Source organism: Thalassophryne amazonica, chromosome 3, assembly GCF_902500255.1.
Source record: "Thalassophryne amazonica chromosome 3, fThaAma1.1, whole genome shotgun sequence".
Classification (NCBI taxonomy): domain Eukaryota; kingdom Metazoa; phylum Chordata; class Actinopteri; order Batrachoidiformes; family Batrachoididae; genus Thalassophryne; species Thalassophryne amazonica.
Genome location: NC_047105.1, coordinates 50,953,333 through 50,970,204, shown reverse-complemented (window position 1 = coordinate 50,970,204; position 16,872 = coordinate 50,953,333). Strand labels below are relative to the sequence as shown.

At 39.9% G+C, this 16,872-nt stretch overlaps 1 protein-coding gene and 1 long non-coding RNA gene across 2 annotated transcripts in view; one reads left to right on the top strand and one right to left on the bottom strand.

The window, feature by feature from the left end:
* The window catches only part of trim62.1 (tripartite motif containing 62, tandem duplicate 1), a 116,433-nt gene that overhangs the window by 30,799 nt on the left and 68,762 nt on the right, over positions 1-16,872 (bottom strand). The gene's annotated exons all lie outside the window — the stretch shown is intronic.
* On the top strand, positions 15,688-16,332 carry LOC117506691. The gene is made up of 2 exons (XR_004559530.1): positions 15,688-15,787; positions 16,023-16,332. It is a non-coding gene; the product is annotated as an uncharacterized LOC117506691 (long non-coding RNA).

Below are 16,872 nucleotides of genomic sequence, written 5' to 3'. Positions count from 1 at the left end.
CTGATAAATAGATGTTTTTGAAGAAAAAAAATATTTTGGATAGCAATTTTGTTTAATAAAAAAAAACAAAAAAACAACCTCCTCTGGTAATGTTTGTAACCTTAAGGTTGTTTTTAGGGATTTGAAATGCTTTAATTCTTTTTTTTTTTTTTTTTTTTTAACTTGACCACATCTATCATTTTTTTTGTGAGCAAATATCATGTTTAGGCAAAGTACAGATATACCATAACCACTAACAAAACATCAATTAGGCTACTGTAAAGGTGCAAACAAGAGTAATGTCCAAACAGGACACATGGCAGCTTATCGCACTCTTATCACAGCCGCATAACCTGAAAACTCAGACTTGTTGCAAAACTTTCTATACAACCACTATATTTTCTAAATATAAGCTTACAGACAAGACTTTAAACAACTAGTGCATTTGAAATATGCATCAAACAGTGCAGAAAAAAGTCACTGTCAAATTTTGTGTTACAGCTATTGTTTTTCCCTGCTCTTCCAGGGAACTGATGGTGATTATACACATATCTATGACACAAATGTCTAAAAATAAACAGCAGTGTCCACTGATGCTGGGGGCATGTTTGGCCCATGTCCATCAGGTCCTTTGAGTGATAAGAAAAAAGCAAACTGGTAATAATATTACTTGTTTCTCGCTTTCCCACATGCAACACAAGCCATGGACCAGTTGTTAATAATGGTGAGACATGAGATAGGAAGCCAAAGTGGGCTGTGATGTTGTGGCAGTTGTGGAATTAATTTCTCCACCTATGCAAAACAGATGAATTGCATTTGCATGACTGACAAATGCAAAAGCAGGGGGTGTGACATATAATCCTAAAAACACTAAATGCAAATTCCTATATAGACATAGTTCTGACATCCCCAACACACACACACACACACACACACACACACACACACACACACACACACACACACACACACACACACACACACACACACACACACACACACACACACACACACACACACACACACACCCCTCAAAGAAGATACCTGAAATTTAAATCTGGAAAAAAATAAAATAAAATTGCAATTATTTGTCATACAGAAAAATTTTTATTGCAACTGCAAGTAGCAGAATAAAAAATACTGCAGATTACATGAAAAACATGTCTACAGTAGACAAATATTTGCAAATCTAATTTGTATTCTTTGAAATTCTGTTCTTTACACAACTTCTCTCTTTGCTTGGGAAAGAAGGTAAGAACGATTAAAAGCCAGGCACAAAACAAGTACAGCAAGCAGAAAATGAGCTCAGAAATACAAAATGAAAATCTCTGGAGATGTTTGGTGGTGTCAGTGAAAACTGGGTCTGACAGTCAGGCACACATTGGCAGATCCTGCACCGCTCAGCCTCCTCCAAGCTTCCCCAAGGCAGGAGAGAGGCCCTGCAGGAGCTGGCTGGAACGGCGCCTGTCACAAATGGTGCCGAGTCTCACGCTGGTCCCATGTGCCAACAACACAGGTGCACTGAGCTTTAAGTTTAGGAACAGCAGCAGTTCAGAGTTTCCTTTTAGCAAAACAAAGGCAGGTATAGTTTAAGGTGCAGATCTGGACTTTAGAAAGCACAGAGCCGTGTTATACCATATTGGCGCTCTGCACGAAATTCTGCATGAACTGTGCCAAATATTATGTTTGTCGGGCTACCCATTTCAATAAAATGTCCGGTTTCCCCACAAATAAAAAGTAAATCACCTGTCTTTTTTAACCTATCCTGCTTGTCAGCTGATGGTGCAGCAAAAAAAAAAAAAAAAGAAAGAAAAAAAAAGGAATAAAAAAAGTGACGTGGTTTTCAATATTAGCGACACAGACAATAAATTTCTTCACTGATACATTTTGCAAAGCATTTATATTAAAACAGAAAACTCTGGCTCTCATGAAAGCTTAAAAAAGTTCCCACGTGTTTAAATCCAGGCAACTGTTGTAGTTATCCGTTTGTTGCTGTCTGCACAAAGCTAGCCATATTGCTACAGAACACTCCAGGTTTCTTGCACAACAGTCTTTCACAATAAGAGCACAGGACAAAGGGATGATGAGAGAAACATTGTGAAAACTCATTGTTGCTTTTTTACAATATGCTGGGGGTCACGGAATTAAATTACTTTAGGTGGGAATTCAGTAAACTTTAATAAAAAAACAACTTAATTTGGGGTGGGCATATAATGAACTTTAAAAAAGGGGGTAGCATGAGGCCATTATTGTAGCAAAAGTATTTGCAAACGTGTATTTCGATCCACAAATGTGTAACCACATCCACAAATGTGTAAAAAAAAAAAAAAGATGTCTGTAATTAGATCCACAAATGTGTAACCAGATCCAAAAACGTGTATTTCAATCCACAAATGTGTAACCAGATCCAAAAGTGTATTTCGATCCACAAATGTGTAACCAGATCCACAAACGTGTAAAAAAATCTGTGTCTCTGTAATTAGATCCACAAATGTGCAACCAGATCCACAAATGTGTAAAAAAATATATAAATAAATAAATAATCTGTGTGTCTGTAATTAGATCCACAAATGTGTAAATAAAAAAAAAAAATACACGCGTGTGTACCCGTGTGTCTGTGAAAAACGGGCCACTCGATTGGATGTGTTCTTACACGTGACTGTTGCTACAGTTCTGCGCGATCTGTAAATGCGTGCAGGGATTTGTACTTGTGTGGAGACTAACCACCAGGGGGGTGCAAGCACAAATGATATTAGTCACCGCTACCGTTTTAAGTTTTAAGCCTGACAGGGCCCTTGAAGAACGTCTTTAAGGGTGTGTTTCACCTCTGACTTAAAGGTGTCCAGAAAAGTCAGAGAGAATAAAGTCTCAAAGCAACAGTTTTTATTTTGCTGCTCAGAGTCCCCGTAAAATAGAAAACATCAGGACTGCTTCACATACACAAAGGACAACAATCATTTTTATACAATCTTGGGTGACTGTCTCCACCCAAAGTTGGTGGCTGTTCCAAAATTACACCAATAAAAACCAGATGTCAATTTTTTCCAGTGATATGCAGGTGCAATGAGATCATTTCATGGAAAATCCTCAGGCCTGTGAGCTCAACTCTGAGTCATGGAAATTTACCCTTCCTTTAAAACCCAAATTATCACCATTTTTCACCAGTATGTTCATTTTCTTCAAAAATTAAGTGCTTTACTCAAATTACACCCTTAAATCCAAATCTGGTTTATACATTCCTTTTAAAGGACGCGCATGTCATTTAATGTCCCCAGTTAGCAAAACAACATCAACGTACTCATGACTGTAAGTCTCTCTTGCACGTGCGCTAATAATTAGTGATGGATTTTATTGCTAATTTATTCCTCTCACTCCGGAATTCCCGGAAAACATCTTAGTTGACAATTCTTGGCATTTCTCAGCGTGATGTACATGCAGAAACATCCCGATTACTGACAGAGTGTGCTACGTCCATAACGACGCTTCTGAGCTTTTATTCGAAGTGTGGCTTGGATTTACAGAGGATATATAGACAGGAGACGACCACTTCACCCCGAAACTCTCAACTGAGACTGCGAATTTGGAACCTATCGTTGGGGTGACACGTTGTTTGTGTTGCAGCACCGCCGTTTTAATGCGCACCTCTCAGCTGTTTTACTGCCACTGTGAACATGGACGTGGAATGTCTCCACAATATTTTCACAGGCTGCCTGAACACACACTTATATTGCTTACATTAGATAAAGTCAGAATACATTATTTTCAGGAGATAATTGACTTTCTCTCTAATGTGCCAGAATCATGAGAGAACATGAGGATCTGACAGCGGAGATGCAATCGGATATTGTTCTCAGGCTGATCCGTGCGTGAGGACTTATAGCGGACCTGGACATGTTCTCTGGTTGGCGATCCATGTGTGAGGACTTAGTGGACCTGAACATGTGAAAAGGCATGGCTGAAGGACTGCTGGATGACCCCTGCCTGTGGCATAACCGTCTGCATGGACAGCTCATCAAATACATTCTTTTGTTATTATGCCATGTTATTTTGATTTCCTGTTTTCTGTTTCTTCATGTTTGGAAAGCTTTGTAAAAACCTTGTAACTGTTAGAATGGCCTAAGCAGTGGGTCACCCCTCTGAGTCTGGTCTGCTTGAGGTTTCTTCCTCAACATCATCAGAGAGAGTTATTCCTTACCACTGTTGCCTGTGTGCTTGCTCTAGGGGTTGGTAAGGATAGACCTTGCATGTGTGAAGCACCTTGAGGCAGCATTGTTGTGATTTGGAGATATATAAGTTAAATAAATTGAATTGGCAATCTGTGTGTGAGGACTTATAATAGACCTGGACATGTTCTCTGATTGGCAATTTGTGTGGACTTATAGTGGACCTGGACATGTTCTCCGACTGGCGATGACACACGCAACATGGCAACATGTGCATGGGGGCTTCTTTGATGGTGTGGACTTTACATATTTAATCTGGGAAATCATTCTACAACTGGGTGAGTGGCCTATTCAGTTTTTTCCGGTTTTGTATTTTGTTCTCGTTAGTGGAGCTGGTAGGCTTTATTTTTATTTTACTTTGAGAGAGTCTGTCGGAATTTGGATCTGGACGTGTGTGGAGCAGCACATGATTTTAAAGTGCACCTCTCAGCTGTTTTAATGCTGCTGTGAATAATGAACATGGAATGTCTTCACAACATTGTTTTTCACAGGCTGCCTGATCACACAGATGTATTTTTTAGATTTTTCACAATTATATTCATAACACTTAAAAGTGTGCACAAAGCTGAGCCTCAACCAGAGACTGTTTTTAAACAGGTTTTGTTTATGACTAATCTTCTCACGGCTGCTGCTTTTACCATGACTGTATCAAAATGAACAGTTACTTAAAAATTAGTCATCATATCACGGCATCACACTTCTGTAAACTTTGGAATTAATCTGTGGCTCAGTTCTTAAGGTTAGCAGATACATTCCTGTCAAGCGCGCATTGGAACGTCTCTAAAAGCTACATCACCACTGTCGGAAACACTTTGGTTTTCAACAGTCTCCCTAGGTGTTTGTTGCGAATACTGTATACTTGTGCCAAAACTGGTCACAGAAGTGCACAAAGTAATCCTGGTGCATCACTGCATGGTCATTAACAGCCTTCTGGCATTTGCATATCATCATAAGATTATACCACACTACAAAATGGATTTATATTTGGAAGGCACAATTTTCTTATGACTGCTTCAAGGAAAGACACACACTTTCATCTAAAATGTGAATAAACAAGCCCCAAAAACACATGTTAAGCTAGAGGAAATGTGTCCTGAGGACTCTAATGAAATAACGCCTCAAAGGTGAAAAGTTACAGACAAGTCATTTACTTTCATTTTTTTGTAACTATGTGGGTCCTGCTGAGTGAGTGTGAGAGTGAGTGAGTGAGTGAGCGAGAGTAAGAGAACGACTGCTCGTCACACCTGCCGGCCTCCACCGGCTGCATTTTGTCCACGGCGCATTACATTTTTTCCAGGGTGGTGTGCCGTTCCTTATGCTAAATATGAATGAAATTGGTTAACTGGTTCTTGGAAAATCATGCTAAAAGGGGTGGCAATAGCAATACTTTGAATATCTCGCTGTGACCTAGAAATTGACCCCAAGGTCATATTAACCGACTGGTATCAGGGGGATCACCCAAGTACACTCTTATGCTTATGAATTCAATTGGTCAACTGTTTCTTGAGACACGCTAATAAGCGAAAACAGGTGGACGGACAGACGGACATGTTGATCGCTATATCCCCCGTATTTCATACCAGGGGATTTTTTTTTTTTAAAGGACAAAATATGAGTGGCAGGCAAATCATATTTTTTTTTCTTTTCATTTTGAGGGGAGTAGAGCACATTAAACCAAACAGAGCACATACCCCATTTATTCTGAAACCCCTGTGAGGCGGTCTTGCTGCTGGGTGTCTGTTAAGTCACATAACCTGTGTTTAATCTCCTCAGAACACTGAAAAGCAAAAATCCACTAAATGGAAGTCATTTTAGCCATTAAAATCAGACTCACTTCAGCTGACTTTACAAATTAACCAAGAAAAAAGAAGCTAAAACAGTAGCAGAAAGTGTTTTTTCTTAAAAAAAAAAATGCATCCATGTAGAAAAATCCTTAACAGACTGCAAAATAAAGAAAAAGAGGGACAAATGTGTTGAAGATGAAGCGCGTTCCTTCTGAAGGACAGAAACAGAGGAAAGCAATGGTTGGTGCAGAGGAGGAGCATGACTCTCCATGTTAATGATAACAGTGCGGCAGACTCGGCGAGCTCTGCGCCTCATCGCTACACTCTTGTCTGCAGCAGGTCAAAGGCCACTCCCACACAGTGAGGAAGAGGAACACTGACAGGCAGAGAAAACGTGTGCCTGTGCACATCACAAACTGACTGACAGGTCAGTAGGTCAACTTTGACTGCGGCCACTGTCAATACACGGATGGAACAACAGCCAATCACACAACTGACTAAGTTTTAGAATCTTAATGCTTAGATACCACATTAGCTTGCAGAGATCCAAGCCATCAGATTGAAAGGATCCATCTCGTTCTCAGAAGTGAGTAAGACTTTGTGTGTGTGTGTGTGTGTGTGTGGGGGGGGGGGGGGTGCTCTGTATAAACACTTGGCAAAGCATTTAAGGTGTGTGTGTGTGTGTGTGTGTGTGTGTGTGGTGGAAATATCAAAAATCAACCTGGATGAAAAGATCTTCCTGAATTTAAAAGGTCCCAAAATAGCCTACATAACATCCAATTACATAATCTTAAATCTCCCCAGAAGCGAAATCTATGTACCCTTTGACGAGACTGCAAAAGGAGATTCTAATCGAATTACAATTTTCCGCAAATTTGATTGGTTAATCGTGTGAGATTTCAGACCATAAAATATCATGTAAACGGTGGTAAAATATTAAAACCGTTTTACCTTTAATGTGTTACTCTGTGCCCTGTCCACACGTTGCTACGCAGATGTTGCCAACCGCCATTAAACATGAACAAAAAAAGAAAAGAAAACTAGTGGAGCAACAACACTTAAATGGATTAATTTAACTTACCATACGAAAGTAGTGATGTGGATTTTCCGCACACAATTTCCAGTTTGGCATGAAGACACGCTGTTATGATAAGCTTTGACGAGCCGACCACACCCTTTGTGTGCATAACTTTTTTGACCAAACTATATTATTATGCGGATTAAGATGTAGCCTTCAGTGGTGGACACAGATCGGTGCAAATGTTGGAATTGGATTAGAACGGGAATAACCCGCTTGTATCTGATGATTTGCGGACGTGAATACTGGATTTTACGGTTGTAAATAGCCGTTTTCAAACTCAATTTGCGACCTTAAAATCCAGCATTAACGTCCGCAAATCATAAAAGGTTATTCCCTAAATATCTTGAAGAAATCGAAAAGCAGCAGCTGTTATCTCTCATATATATATATATATATATATATATATATATATATATATATATATATATATATATATATATATATATATATATATATATATATATGACAGACACACACACACACACACACACACACACACACACACACACACACAGTGGGTAAAATGAGTATTGAACGTGTCACCATTTTTCTCAGTAAATCCATTTCTAAAGGTGCTACTGATATGAAATTTTCATCAGATGTCGGCAACAACCCAAGCAAACAACACATGCAAAGAAGCCAAAACAAATAAGTATAGAAATTACATTATGTGTAATAAAATGAAATGACAAGGAAAAATATTCAACACTTCTGAAATGTATTTAATACTTCGTACAAAAGCTTTAGCTGGTAATGACCGATTCAACATGCTTCCTGTATGGAGAAACTAGTCACACACATTGCACAGGTGTGATTTTGGCTCATTCTTCAACACAAACAGTCTTCAAATCTTGAAGGTTAGGTGGACCTCTTCTATGAACTCTGATCTTTTGTTCTGTCCACAGATTCTCTGTTGGATTCAAGCCTAGTGACTGGCTGGGCCATTCTACAACCCCTGGCAAAAATTACAGAATCACCGGCCTCGATGATCATTTAATTTTGTAGAAAAAAAGCATATCACAGACATGACACAAAACTAAAGTCATTTCAAATGGCAACTTTCTTGCTTTAAGAAACACTAAGAAATCAGGAAAAAAAATTGTGGCAGTCAGTAACGGTTACTTTTTTAGACCAAGCAGAGGGAAAAAAAAAAAACGGAATCACTCAATTCTGAGGAAAAAATTATGGAATCATGAAAAAGAAAAGAACGCTCCAACACATCACTAGTATTTTGTTTGCACCACCTCTGGCTTTTATAACAGCTTGCAATCTCTGAGGCATGGACTTAATGAGTGACAAACAGTACTCTTCATCAATCTGGCTCCAACTTTCTCTGATTGCTGTTGCCAGATCAGCTTTGCAGGTTGGAGCCTTGTCATGGACCATTTTCTTCAACTTCCACCAAAGAATCAGAATGAGAATCACCTTTATTGTCATTGCACAGCAATCAACACAATGAAATTTGCTTGTGCATCCTCAAAGATTTTCAACTGGATTAAGATCCAGACTATTTGCAGGCCATGACAGTGACCCTATGTGTGTTTTTGCAAGGAATGTTTTCACAGTTTTTTGCTCTATGGCAAGATGCATTATCATCTTGAAAAATGATTTCATCATCCCCAAACATCCTTTCAATTGATGGGATAAGAAAAGTGTCCAAAATATCAACGTAAACTTGTGCATTTATTGATGATGTAATGACAGCCATCTCCCCAGTGCCTTTACCTGACATGCAGCCCCATATCATCAATGACTGTGGAAATTTACATGTTCTCTTCAGGCAGTCATCTTTATAAATCTCATTGGTACGGCACCAAACAAAAGTTCCAGCATCATCATCTTGCCCAATGGTGATGATATTTGGTCCAAGAGTTAGACACAGCTGACTGTGAACAACCAACATCTTTTGCAACACTGCGTGATGATTTAACCCTCTTTTAAGAGTTTGATAATCCTCTCCTTTTTTCAATTGACATCTCTCGTGTTGGAGCCATGATTCATGTCAGTCCACTTGGTGCAACAGCTCTCCAAGGTGTGATCACTCCTTTTTAGATGCAGACTAACGAGCAGATCTGATTTGATGCAGGTGTTAGTTTTGGGGATGAAAATTTACAGGGTGATTCCATAATTTTTTCCTCAGAATTGAGTGATTCCATATTGTTTTTTCCCTCTGCTTGGTCTAAAAAAAGTAACCGTTACTGACTGCCACAATTTTTTTTCCTGATTTCTTATAGTGTTTCTTAAAGCCAGAAAGCTGCCATTTGAAATGACTTTAGTTTTGTGTCATGTCTGCGATCTGCTTTTTTCTACAAAATTAAACAACTGAATGAACATCCTCCGAGGCCGGTGATTCCATAATTTTGCCAGGGGTTGTAGTAGCTTTGTTTTCATTCTCTGAAACCACTTGAGAGTTTCCTTGGCTGTGTGTTTGGGATCATTGTCTTGCCGAAATGTCTACCCTTGTTTATTGTCATCATCTTGGTAGAATTTTAATCAAAAATATCTTGGTACATTTTTCCATTCATCCTTTCTTCAATGATGTGAAGTTTGCCAGTGGCCCGTTGCTGAAAAACAGCCCCACACATGATGTTCCCACCTCCAAACTTCAACTGTTAGTATGGTATTTTCGGGGTGATGTGCAGTGCCATTTATGGTGGTATTATGTCATCCAAGAGTTCAATTTTGCTCTTAGCTGACCAAGTGCATTACTTATCATTTTCTCTGAAACAATTGTACCTGCTAATTCCAGTCTTTCTGAAGTGGTCCTTGCTCTTGGACAGCCCCTAGTGTTCCTACTACCACTGGGACCACTTTGGACTTTACCGTTCACATCTGCTCCAGTTGCTCCTTCAGCCCTTGGTACTTATTTGTTTTCTTGTGGTCCTTCTTTCTGATGTTGCTATCAGCTGAATTGCCACAGTGATCACAACTGTTGCGGTTTTCTTTCCCTTGTCAACCACCATTTCTGGTTGGTTGGCCACGAGCTGCTTGTCTCTCTCCGGGAATTAGAAGTCCTACAGGACCTTAGCCCTGTGTCCTTTGGTGGTGTGTCCCATTGGGAATTGGGGACTTCTAATTCGTATGCTGCCGTTCTTATACATGAGCTCTGACACTTGGTTGTGCCCCTCAGTTTATGCTGTGCCAGCTTGCATCATGCTATGTGCTGGACTGTCTCTGGCGCCATCTGCACAGCCTGCAGCTTGGGTCCTGTTGGCTGTGGTAGACTTCTGTCTTGATGGATCTGGTCCTTAGGCTTGTTCTTGTTCTGCCTGATCAGAGTGTCCTGTACTGTCCTTTAGGCCGGCCTTCTCTATCCACCGGTAGGTCTTCTTGATGTCAGTCACTTCCCCCATCTGTCGATGGTACGTTTCTTGGAGGGGCTTGGTCTTCCATGATATCTCCCCCACACAAACGCACATGCACACACACTTGCAGGAAACAAAGGAAAATAAAGCTAAAGCAGATAATTTCAATGATAATTTTGTAAATGTGGGTAAAAATTAGCAAATTCAATTCTATCCCTAAAATGTGTTCGTTGGATAACAGCAAGACAAGCAATGAAATTCTGGGTTCATGTCTATTAGAGAAACAGACAAAAAAAACAAAAAAAACAAAAATTGATATAGTTCATAAATTAAAAGGAGAAAAAAAAATCAGACAGTTATAAACTTTGATATGTTTTTGATGAAGAATATCATTGACTGTATTGTAAAACTTTAACTTATATTTGTAAGTTTGCTTTTTTTTTTATTGACAGAAGGCATCTGATGCCATAGTATTCTGTTTGCCCAACCAGTTGATCACAGGCTGAGTTCCTGTCGATCGCATGACACTGGTGCTGTAACGGGACAGTGCTGCTATAATTAACTGATGCAGAAGGTGGCAGCAATGCACCAATAAGGATGCCAGGTGCCGTGCAACACCATAGAAAAAGAGGGCTCTTCTTTTATGGCGAAGGATGCGGAGGAGAAAAATAAAAACAATTTCATTCGACTGGGAGGATGATTATTTTTTCATTATTCGAATAACAAATCTGTCTTATCTTCAATGCAAATGTGGCTTTACTGAAGAAAGAGAATTGGAGGGGCATTTCAAGATGATTCACAAGAATTACGATGCAAAATTCCCAGCTAAAATCACACTCTTGTGCCTCAAAAGTCCATGAATTGAAAAATGACACTGAGCTCAAATCCACAGCAACAATTCTGGAATCTATTGAAGAAAGACAAGTACCCCAACCTCAGACAATCTGCACAGAATTGATTGCACTTTTTGGATCAACATAGTTGTGTGAGTCTTGCCTTTTCACATATGAAAATCATCAAGTCAAAATACAGATCCCCATGACTGATGACTTCCTTGCCTGCTTACGCTGACACTCAAGCTCCTACTGTCCAGACTATGAGAGACTAGCTGCCTCCTCTCAGTGCCAGAAGTCTCACTAAGGTAGGGAACAACTTTTCCAACTTTAATTAGGCATTGTATAATTGGAGTTGTTTGTTGTTGTGTTGTTAGGAGCCAGTGCTAGGCCTACTTGTGCTTATTCTTTGGCACCATGCACATTTACTTCAATAATGCATTATTATCATTAAAACTTTATCTTTGGGCCAGAAAATGGTGTTGTTATATTGGTGCACAATAAACCTGCGGCTACGCTATGGCTTTCGATATGGCTTGGTATATCTTAATACACTTTTCGACTTAAAAGTAGAAACTCGGCGCAAAAAAAAGTTGGCACATCCTGCCATAGATCATACCTTACTAATGGATAAATTGCAGAAGAATGGGTATCAGGGGATGGCACATGACCGGATAGCTAGCTATTTACGCAATAGGTATCAGTGTGCCCATATTGGTTGGGATAAATTCTGAATTTCTGAAAGGTAACATATGGGGTGCACCAGGGTTCAGTCCATTGTTGCTTCTTTTTCACATTAATGATATGTTGGTTTCAAAGTCCCTGACTTGTATTTTATTTGCTGATGATATGACTGTGTTTTGTAGTGGTGATCATTTGGAACAGCTTTTGGACATGATGGAGAAGGAACTACAGAAATTTAAACAATGGTTAGAATAAAATAAATTATCATTTCACCTTGGTAAAACAAAGTGTATTATTTTGGAAATAAGCCCAGGAATTTAAGTAGAAATTTAATATTACATGATGCTGAAATTGAAACTGGAACAAACAAAATTTCTTGGAGTTTTTAATTGATGATCAATTAAGATGGAAAGCACATTAATTATGTTAAATCTAAAATGTCTAAAGCCACTGCAATTCTGTATGAAGCACAAGATTTCCTCTCCCAATATTCACTAATTAATATATATGGAACAAGTGTTCCATATATGACATATTGCATTGAGGTTTGAGGAAACGCATAAAAAAACAAATACCAATTCAATATTTTTATTACAAAAGAAAGGCATAAAATTATCAGTAATAAACCTCATTGTGAGCAAACTAACCCACTATTTATTTGTTTACATATTTTGAAATTCAGGGACTTAATTACATTACAATACAAATTATGTATAAAGCAAAAAATAAACTTTTACCTCAACATATCCAAAATCTGCTTAAAATGAAGGACTCCAGTCAGTGGCGGCCGGCCCATAGGGGGTGCTCGGGCGCTGCCTAGATGTGGAGGGGGAAAGTCAAAGTCATATATATATATATTTAAAAGTATTATCAATGTCAGTTTTACTTAACAGTGTGTGCCTACATGTAATATGAATGATTAAAACAACACTTCCTCCAACTCTCATTCAACAGTGCATTTCCACCGACAGAAGCAGAGAACGTATCATTCCTCGTCTTGGGCGCTCATTCAAAGCGCACTTGAAGTGCAGCGAAATAACCAATTGTATCTAGTTGTTAGGGAAAATTAATAAATATTTGGCAAATCAGCACTGCCAAAATTAATGGCTTTGGGGCACCGGAATATTAGCCCCTTGTGAAGACTGAATATATCATCAGTGCAGTAAACGGATCAGTCCATGTGAATCGTGCAGAACGCTGGTGCGTTCATGTATGTTCACAAGTATGTTCACATGTTCATGCGTTCACAAGCCATTATTGTATGGCTTTTGCCCTACAATATAAAGTGCCTTGGGGCAACTGTTTGTTGTGATTTGGCGCTATATAAATAAAATTGATTTGATTTGATGTATCGTCGGAAATTACAAAACGTTTTTGTTGTTTCAAACCCAGCAGTTGCTTCACAGCGTGAAGTATGTATTATTTAGTTCTTTTGAAAGTGTTAATGTTTCATTATCAGGAAAATGAGGAAATGCTGTGGCGCATGGTTTTATTCACATTACGCAGAATAATCATAAAACAAAAGGCTGGCGCATATTCATTTTCCTTCAAAACTGTTGATTTGGATTTAGAACTCCAAATCCCAGAATTCATAGCGACAGTGGCTGAATGCAGGAACATTATGGCGACGACGTCGACGACAGTTGAGGAGCAGCTTTCACCGAATTCTGTGAGATCTTTGCTGAGTTACCCTTTTGCGAGAAGGACGATGGCGGAAAAAATTCATGTTAAGGAGCTGGGACCCGACAAGCCCGGCATAAATCTAACGCAGCCACCAAGGAAAAAGTAAATCCTACAACAGGACTTTTAGCAGGAGTTGGTTCCAGCGTAAGTCGTGGCTGACAGGCTGTGGAACAGCCAAGGCACTTTTTTGTTTCGCCTGCATCCTTTTTAAAAGTGACAGAAGTGATTTGACGTGGACACAGTCTGGACAGACAGACTTAAAACACCTCTCGGAACGCATAAAGAAACATGAAAGATCAAGAGTTCATATGGAAAACTGCGTTAAGCTAGCTGTGGTTGGAAAGATTAGCATAGCGCGCAGCTAGACGATGGACACCGCATTGCTGTAAGAAGGCACAATGAGGAGGTAGATCGAAACCGCCACATTTTATCAAAGATCATTGACTGTATTAAATTTTGTGGTGCTTTTAACTGGCAATGCGGGGACATGATGAAAGTGTTTCTTCAGACAATCCAGGAATTTTCAGAGGTCTAGTCGACTTAATGGCATCCATTGATCAGGACTTGAGGGAACACCTTGAAAATGCAACCGTTTTTAAAGGCACTTCCAAGACAGTTCAGAACGAGCTCCTGGACTGTATGCTGCTGTTCTGACAGAACGGATCATGGATGAAGTAAAGTCAGCTGAATTTTTAGCTATCCAACAGATGAAACTACCGACATTTCCACTCACTGTCAGTTGGTGTTGGTATTGAGATACATCGACAACGCAACAATATACAAGAGTGTTTTTTTGAGTTCATCAAGCTACCCAACGCCTGTGCCGAAGCAATAGCCAGTGCTTTATTGGAGAGGCTGCAGACCATCCTTCCCGAGGACAAGAGAAAAGTTGATAGCCCAGGCCTATGATGGAGCTGCGGTAATGAGGGGTGCCACTGGAGGAGTGCAGCGGAAGGTGCAAGACATCTATGCACACACGCTCACTACGTTCACTGTTATGCCCATCAATTAAATTTGGTTATGCAACAAGCAACCTCCCATATCCTCAAATCAGTCATTTCTTTTCCGACTTGGGGGGATTTGCTTCTTTTTTTACAAAATCGAGCAAGCGGACTGCTGTGCTTGATGAAGTGGTGGCCCACCGACTTCCAAGTGCATCGTCAACACGTTGGAACTTCAACAGTCTGCTGTTAACACAGTGTACGAGCACAAGGATGAGCTGGTGAAGTGTTTTCAGACTATCCGGAACACAGAAGCCGAAGCATTTGATGGCCCAACAAGAGGGAAGCCGGCGGCTATGTGAGAATGCTGGAAGACGACGCGTTCTGTTTTTTCCTTTTGTGTTTCACAAGATTATGCCTCATGTAGACGTGTTATACAACCAGCTGCAGAAGAAGAACATCGATTCTGTATACGCAGGAGTCACCCAGGCATTCATCAATCGCATGCAGGCTATCAGGTAAGATAAATCATTAATATGTAGCCTATCCTAAATGTTTATTCTCTCTGCATAAATTATGTGTTGCCTTATGTTATATGTTATCTTCAAACAATGTGAAGTTTAGATTAAATATGATTGCCAGTAATAAGCCTTTGGGTAGGTTAATAGATAAGATAAAACTTTATTGTCCGTAAAACGGAAAATCGACTTACATAAACTGCCGAGCCCCAAGACGTGAAAAACACCTCGAAATTCATCATAAAACACTCAGCATAACATTTTTTTTAGTGTGTGGTCTGCAACAACGTGTTCATTTGGTCTCCCTCTGATTTAAAAGTGTGATGGAGTGTGGCACAAATGAGTTCTTGTATCTCTTCCTCCTGTAATGATGCACTCTAAAGCGCTTCCCAGAAGGAAAGCTCATATTCACTGTTCAGAACATGGGCTGAGTCTGTAGAGATTTTATCCGCAAGTTGTAAGGCTTGTTTCTTGCACAGTTCTGTGAATTTGTTCTCCACCAAGTGGCCCACAATTTTGGAGCAGATGTTAAGGAGCCTCAGTATCCTGTTCTCAGCTGCACTGAGAGGCCACAGAACACAGAACTATATCCCTAGTCAGCCAGTTTTCAGAACTTAACATATGGAAACATCTGTATTGGATCAGGGAGGCTGTTCCCAATCTGGCTGATGATGAGAGTACAGGGGACCTGTTCAGGAGCCACCCCAAAGAAAGAGAACATTGGGAGAAGACACACGACACCATTTGGCACTGGAGGTAGGCACTTGCTGTGTGGTCTGATTTGAATGAGATCATTAAATAAAATGTCATGAGGACATTTGCTGGTCATTTTATGTAGTGGTTCAGACTGAATATGTATATTGGCATATTACGATATGAATAATTACAGTAAGCCATATTGGTTCATTACACAATGTAAGACTATCTCTTCAGAATGTGATCGGGACATGTGAATTCTTACTTTTTTATATATACATATATCATTGCACAGGTATGTGACACCATTATGAGCCATGCCAAGGAGAGGTTTTCTTTCACCAAGCACCTCGTCAGCGCCACTCTGTTGCAAGGAGACTTGTTCCAACAACACAGCAAGAAGTTCCCAGATTCAGCACTTAAAACAGAATCGTCCCTGATCTACGAGAACGAGGAGTTCCAGAGTTGCAGTGGTGCACTGGCTCTCTATCAGGTTTTGATGGAAAACAACCTTCAAGACACAGTCACCGAAACTGTAAGTCTTCTGAACATCCTCATCACCACACCAATGACAACATCAGAATCGGAGAGGTGCTTCTCTACTTTAAACAGGATAAAGACTTTCCTTAGAAACACTATGGCACAAGATCGGCTCAATGCTCTGGCTATGCTCTCCATAGAGAAAAACTGACCGGGACATTCCTGATTTTAACGCCAGAGTCATTGAGAAATTTGCCACACAGAAAGACAGACGAGCAAAGTTCTTATACAAATAAGAACCCTCCACCCCATTCACTCTTTTATTTCATTTACTCTCCCACACACACACACACACACACACACACACACACACACACCCACACACACACACACACACACACACTGACTCACACTCACCCACTTAAAAATTACATCATACTCTCTCCACACTCACTCACTATCACTACACAGTCCATCTTCACTCTCCCTGTGGAGTTTAGACAGAGGAGATTCAATGAGTAAATCAAGGTGTAAACATAATGCCACTGTTGAATATGAACTTACCTTAGAATTAGACACACACAATCTCTCTCTCTCTCTCTCTCTCTCTCTCTCTCTCTCTCTCTCTCTCTCTCTCTCTCTCTCTCTCTCTCTCACCACACACA